The sequence below is a fragment of the Pristiophorus japonicus genome, chromosome 8 (genome assembly GCF_044704955.1).
Source record: "Pristiophorus japonicus isolate sPriJap1 chromosome 8, sPriJap1.hap1, whole genome shotgun sequence".
In the NCBI taxonomy this organism is placed as follows: Eukaryota; Metazoa; Chordata; class Chondrichthyes; family Pristiophoridae; genus Pristiophorus; species Pristiophorus japonicus.
The window spans coordinates 5675729-5683072 of NC_091984.1; the positions used below are offsets into that span (position 1 = coordinate 5675729).

Genomic DNA, 7344 nt, shown 5'->3' on the forward strand with positions numbered 1-7344 from the left:
CCTAGATGGGTAGAAGCTGTCCCAACTAAAAGAGCCACAGCCAATCACACTGCAAAGGTCTTGTGTAAGGATGACATTCCCCGATGGGGAGTCCCGAGTAGCATTGACTCAGATCAGGGAACCCACTTCACAGGTGCTGTCTGCCAAGAAGTCTGTAGGTTACTGAACATTATGTGGGATTTACACTGTCCTTATCATCCACAATCATCAGGACAAGTAGAGCGAATGAATCGAACTCTGAAACAACAGCTTGCCAAATATCACCAAGAAGGAACACCATGGCCCCAGGCACTACCAATAGTGCTATGTAGCATTAGGGCAACTCCAAACAGAACTACAGGTCAAAGCCCATTTGACATTATAACAGGAAGGCCCATGTCGCTGCCAAGAACTATTGATTTAAGGAAAGCTGATGTTCACTTAATGAGTGACACTTTGTTATCATACTGTCAGAACCGAACCAATGCTATTAGTTCTGTTTCCCAACAGGTATCGGCAGCTTGGGGTAATCCACCTGAAGGAGGACATGACATCATCCGGGGAGTCTGGGTGTATGTGAAAAAGTTGCATAAAGAACCTTTCGGTGCCAAGTGGGAGGGACCTAATCAAGTGTTATTGATCACCCACGCAGCTGTTAAAGTCCAAGGAAAGAAAGCCTGGATCCACGCTTCACACGTTAAACGAGCACCCGTAACTGAAGCTGAAATCTAATAAGGACATAAGAACATAAGAACACAAGAACATAAGAATTAGGAACAGGAGTAGGCCATCTAGCCCCTCATGCCTGCTCCGCCATTCAACAAGATCATGGCTGATCTGGCCGTGGACTCAGCTCCACTTACCCGCCCGCTCCCCATAACCCTTAATTCCCTTATTGGTTAAAAATCTATCTATCTGTGACTTGAATACATTCAATGAGCTAGCCTCAACTGCTTCCTTGGGCAGAGTATTCCACAGATTCACAACCCTCTGGAAGAAGAAATTCCTTCTCAACTCGGTTTTAAATTGGCTCCCGCGTATTTTGAGGCTGTGCCCCCTCGTTCTAGTCTCCCCGACCAGTGGAAGCAACCTCTCTGTCTCTATCTTGTCTATCCCTTTCATTATTTTAAATGTTTCTGTAAGATCACCCCTCATCCTTCTGAACTCCAACGAGTAAAGACCCAGTCTACTCAATCTATCATCATAAGGTAACCCCATCATCTCCGGAATCAGCCTCGTGAATCGTCTCTGTACCCCCTCCAAAGCTAGTATATCCTTCCTTAAGTAAGGTGACCAAAACTGCACGCAGTACTCCAGGTGTGGCCTCACCAATACCCTATACAGTTGCAGAAGGACCTCCCTGCTTTTGTACTCCATCCCTCTCGCAATGAAGGCCAACATTCCATTCCTGATTACCTGCTGCACCTGCAAACTAACTTTTTGGGATTCAGCAGCACATATACTAAAATTGGAACGATACAGAGAAGATTAGCATAGCCCCTGCGCAAGGATGACACGCAAATTCGTGGAACTCAAAAGAGTTTCATGCACAAGGACCCTCAGGTCCCTCTGCACCGCAGCATGTTGTAATTTCTCCCCATTCAAATAATATTCCCTTTACTGTTTTTTTTCCAAAGGTGGATGACCTCACACTTTCCGACATTGTATTCCATCTGCCAAACCTTAGCCCATTCACTTAATCTATCTAAATCTCTTTGCAGCCTCTCTGTGTCCTCTACACAACCTGCTTTCCCACTAATCTTTGTGTCATCTGCAAATTTAGTTACATTACATTCTGTCCCCTCTTCCAGGTCATCTATGTATATTATAAAAAGTTGTGGTCCCAGCACCGATCCCTGTGGCACACCACTAACCACCGATTTCCAACCCGAAAAGGACCCATTTATCCCGACTCTCTGCTTTCTGTTAGCCAGCCAATTCTCTATCCATGCTAATACATTTCCTCTGACTCCGCGTACCTTTACTTTTTGCCAAAGGGACAATTACTTTTTGCCAAAATGTATAAATTTACTGTATTACTGATTGTAGGTATTCTAGGCATTTGCCTACTTCTTACTAGCTGGCCCTCTGCACCAAAGGGAAATAGTAGGGTAGCAAGGGAATTACATGTAAATACCTTTTTATATATGTCATACATTTATGCCAAACAAGGTAACATTTCTAGTTGTTGGGTATGTGCGCATATTCCTATTCACTCAAAGGGAGGGATTCCCTTGAGGCCAGTTCCCTTGAATATCTCGGAAATGGCTGAGTGGATAATTAATCAAAACAAAACAGGCAATGCGTTTCAGTATTCGGAAAACTGGGCACGTAAATGGAAGTCAACAGTTTACAATCTCACTACCTTTGAAGGTGGGTACCAACCGTGCTACAATAATTCCAAACGGCCCCCATTTTTTGTAATCACTAATACAACGGGAATAGGAAGAGCGGGGGAATCGGTCTGACTGATTAGAAACATCAAAGGCGACCAAAATATGGGGTATAGTAACTGCTCCCGGAATTATAATATAATCAAGCCACGGAACCGTCCAAACTGGGCCGATGTGGGAATTTTTAACCTCACGGGGATTCTGAATAAAACAGATGAAAAAGCCTGGACAGGCCCCGGAGTGTTGCTGACAAAGAAACAGCTAACATTCATTGCCTATAATGGCACCTATTGGGTGTGTGGCCACAAGGCCTACCCTTGGCTGCCCCACAATTGAATGGGATCCTGCTATTTAGCCTACATCGTGCCTTATATGTATCATATAAAGTCACTGTCGGAATATTTACACCGTCCTAAGAGAGCTATCACAGAAACAGAGAGGTTCTTTGCCATTCTGATCCCCAGGTATGGGACCGCCAGACTGGCAAGGGAATCCATTAACATGGCATCCATTGTGGAATGGGTAGCCAATGATACCTCAGAGGCCCTAGTTAAAATCAATACAGGAATGGTAGCAATCCGCACAGTAGCCCTACAGAATAGACTGGCCCTTGATTACATCCTGGCTGAAAAGGGAGGTACTTGCGCCCTACTCGGAACTGAGTGTTGCACATATATCCCAGATAGCTCCGAAGAAATTACCCACTTAGCGGAGCATATCCAAAAGGAGGTAAAAAAACTTAAGCAACCCCCATCATTCACTTTGTGGAGCGAAGTCACTGAATGGCTAGGTTCAATAGGAACTTCATTGGTGGAAGGTTTAATTCTATTCGTTGTAATTATTTTACTTTTATATTGTTTGTTTATGTTGATTAAATGTTGTTGCAACCAGGCGGCTGCAGCTGCTGTCCCGCAGGTGAGACACCTTGCAGGTCCCAGCAGACTGTCTGTACATGGCACAGGGGTATGTCATGCTTCAGGGAAGGCTGTTTACTGGTTGAATTAAGATATTGATGTGGATTAAATTGGAATAAGTTTAATTAAACAACTAAAACCATACTTCCATTGTGGCCACAATGGAACTCGGGTTGGTGTAAATGTGTGTGGAAGCTACTAGTCCGGACATGTGGCGAAACACATTTTAGAAGGAAACTCTATTAACATGTATGAAATTATTTTGTGGAATGTTTAACCAGTGATAGCTGATGTTTTATGATTCAGTTTGTGAAAGAATCAAAGAGGGGATTGATAGAGAATTCAAGCTCTGCAGCCTGGCTGCAGTTTTGTGAAAATTCACAGACCCCCAAGTCAAAGCTGCTGTGTGCAACTCAGCATGTTGCATTAAGTCATCAATCAACTTGACATTTTAGGACCTTTGGGTAGCAAGCTAATTAAAGGTTAACAGACTATCAAATGAGCCAATAAGGTCAAAGAAGGCGAGTTCTTTTCTGTAAATTGAACCAGGTATAAGTACAGTCATTTTGGCCATGTGGTCCCAGAAGGACCAAGGCCTGGCTTAAAGCCAAGAGCTTGTTGCTGCTGCCAGAATAAAGTTACATTAAAACGACAATCGGAGTTCGTGTTTCATTGGAAATTAAGAGATCTAACTCCCTCTTGAATATATCCAATGAACTGGCATCAACAACTTCTGCGGCAGGGAATTCCACAGGTTAACAACTTTCTGATTGAAGAAGTTTCTCCTCATCTCAGTCCTAAATGGCCGACCCCTTATCCTAAGACTGTGTCCCCTGGTTCTGGACTTGCCCAACATCGGGAAATTCTTCCCGCATCTAACCTGTCCCGTCCCGTCAGAATCTTAAATGTTTCGATGAGATCACCTGTCATTCTTCTAAACTCAAATATATAAAGGCCCAGTTCATCCATTCTCTCCTCATATGTCCATCCGGGAATCAGTCTGGTGAACCTTCGCTGCACTCCCTCAATAGCAAGAACATCCTTCCTCAGATTAGGAGACCAAAACTGAACATAATATTCCAGGTGAGGCCTTACCAAGGCACTGTACAACTGCAGTAAGACCTCTCTTCTCCTATACACAAATCCCCTAGCTATGAAGGTCAGCATACCATTTGCCTTCTTCACCGCCTGTATGCCAACTTTCAAAGACTGATGAACCATGACACCCAGGTCTCGTTGCATCTCCCCTTTTCCTAATCTGCCACCATTCAGATAATATTCTGTCTTATTGTTTTTGCCACCAAAGTGGATAACCTCACATTTATCCACATTATACTGCATCTGCCATGCATTTGCCCACTCATCTAACATGTCCAAGTCAACCTGCAGCCTCTTAACATCCCCCTCACAGTTCACACCGCCACCCAGTTTAGTGTGATCTGCAAACTTGGAGATATTAAACTCAATTCCTTCATCTAAATCATTGATATATATTGTAAAGAGCTGGGGTCCCAGCACTGAGCCCTGCAACACTCCACTAGTCATTGCCTGCCATTCTGAAAAGGACCCGTTTATTCCGACTCTCTGCTTCCTGTCTGCCAACCAGTTCTCTATCCACGTCAGTATATTACCCCCAATACCATGTGCTTTGATTTTGCACACCAATCTCTTGTGTGGGACCTTGTCAAAAGCCTTTTAAAAGTCCAAATACATCACATCCACTGGTTCTCCCTTGTCCACTCTACCAGTTACATCCTCAAAACATTCCAGAAGATTTGTCAAGCATGATTTCCCCTTCATAAATCCATGCTGACTTGGGCCGATCCTGTCACTGCTTTCCAAATGCGCTGCTATTTAATCCTTAATAATTTATTCCAACATTTTCCCCACTACTGATGTCAGGCTAACCAGTTTCTAATTACACGCTTTCTCGCTCCCTCCCTTTTTAAAAAATGGTGTTACATTAGCTCCCTCCAGTCCATAGCGACTGACCCAGAGTTGATAGACTGTTGGAAAATGATCACCAATGCATCCACTATTTCTAGGGCCACTTCCTTAAGTACTCTTGGATGCAGACTATCAGGCCCCGGGGATTTATCGGCCTTCAATCCCATCAATTTCCCTAACACAATTTCCCGCCTGATAAGGATATCCTTCAGTTCTTCCTTCTCACTAGACCCTCGGTCGCCTAGTACTTCCAGAAGGTTATTTGTGTTTTCCTTCGTGAAGACAGAACCAAAGTATTTGTTCAATTGGTCTGCCATTTCTTTGTTCCCCATTATAAATTCACCTGAATCTGACTTCAAGGGACCTACATTTGTCTTCACTAATCTTTTTCTCTTCACATATCTATAGAAGCTTTTGCAGTCAGTACCCTATTTTCTCATACCCTATTTTCCCGATCTTAATTAAACCCTTTGTCTTCCTCTGCTGAATTCTAAATTTTTCCCAGTCCTCAGGTTTGCTGCTTTTTCTGGTCAAGTTATATGCCTCTTCCTTGTATTTAACACTATCCTTAATTTCCTTTGTTAGCCATGGTTGAGCCACTTCCCCATGTTATGTTTACTCCAGACAGGGATTTTCAATTGCTGAAGTTCATCCATGTGATCTTTAAATGTTTGCCATTGCCTATCCACCGTCAACCCTTTAAGTATCATTTGCCAGTCTATTCTAGCCAATTCATGCCTCAAACCATCAAAGTTACCTTTCCTTAAGTTCAGGACCTTAGTTTCTGAATTAACTGTGTCACTCTCCGTCTCAATAAAGAATTCTACCATGTTATGGTCACACTTCCCCAAGGGGCCTCGCACAACAAGATTGCTAATTAGTCCTTTCTCATTACACATCATCCAGTCTAGGATGGCCAGCTCCCTAGTTGGTTCCTCGACATATTGGTCTAGAAAACCATCCCTAATACACTCCAGGAAAACCTCCTCCACCGCATTGCTACCAGTTTGGTTAGCCCAATCATTATGTAGATTAAAGTCACCCATGATAACTGCTGTACCTTTATTGCATGCATCCCTAATTTCTTGTTTGATGCCATCCCCAACCTCACTACTACTGTTTGGTGGTCTGTACGCAACTTGCACTAGTGTTTTCTGACCTTTGGTATTCCGTAGCTCCACCCATACCGATTCCACATCCTCCAGGCTAATGTCCTTTCTTACTATTGCATTAATTTCCTCTTTAACTAGCAATACCACCCCGCCTCCTTTTCCTCTCTGTCTCTCCTTCTTAAATGTTGAATACCCCTGGATGTTGAGTTCCCAGCCTTGATCACCCTGGAGCCATGCCTCCGTGATGCCAATTACATCATACCCGTTAACTGCTATCTGTGCAGCTAATTCGTCCACCTTATTCCGATTACTCCTCACATTGAAGCACAGAGCCTTCAGCCTAGTCTTTCGAACACACTTTGCCCCTTTAGAATTTTGCTGTAATGTGGCTCTTTTTGCTTTTTGCCTTAGGTTTCTCTGCCCTCCACTTTTACTTTTCTTCTTTCTATCTTTTGCTTCTGTCCCCATTCTACTTCCCTCTGTCTCCCTGCAAAGGTTCCCATCCCCCTGCCATATTAGTTTAACTCCTCCCCAACAGCACTAGCAAACACTGACCCAAGGACATTGGTTCCTGTCCTGCTCAGGTGCAGATCGTCTGGTTTGTACTGGTCCCACCTCCCCCAGAACTGGTTCTAATGTCCCAGGAATTTGAATCCCTCAATTCTGCACCACTCGTCAAGCCACGTATTCATCTGAGCTATCCTGCGATTCCTACTGTGACTAGCTCGTGGCACTGGTAGCAATCCTGAGATTACTACTTTTGAGGTCCTACTTTTTAATTTAACTCCTAGCTCCCTAAATTCGCCTTGTGGGACCTCATCCCATTTTTTACCTATATCGTTGGTACCTATATGCACCACAACAACTGGCTGTTCACCCTCCCTTTTCAGAATGCCCTGCACCCGCTCCAAGACATCCTTGACCCTTGCACTAGGAATGCAACATACCATCCTGGAATCTCGGCTGCAGCTGCAGAAACATCTATCTATTCCCCTTACA

The 7344-nt window shown here is 43.9% G+C and overlaps 1 non-coding gene across 1 annotated transcript; it reads left to right on the forward strand.

Moving 5' to 3' along the window:
* Positions 1-1421: 1421 nt before the first annotated feature.
* On the forward strand, positions 1422-1524 carry LOC139270090 (U6 spliceosomal RNA). The gene has a single exon (XR_011594438.1). It is a non-coding gene; the product is annotated as a U6 spliceosomal RNA (small nuclear RNA).
* The last annotated feature ends 5820 nt before the right edge of the window (positions 1525-7344 follow it).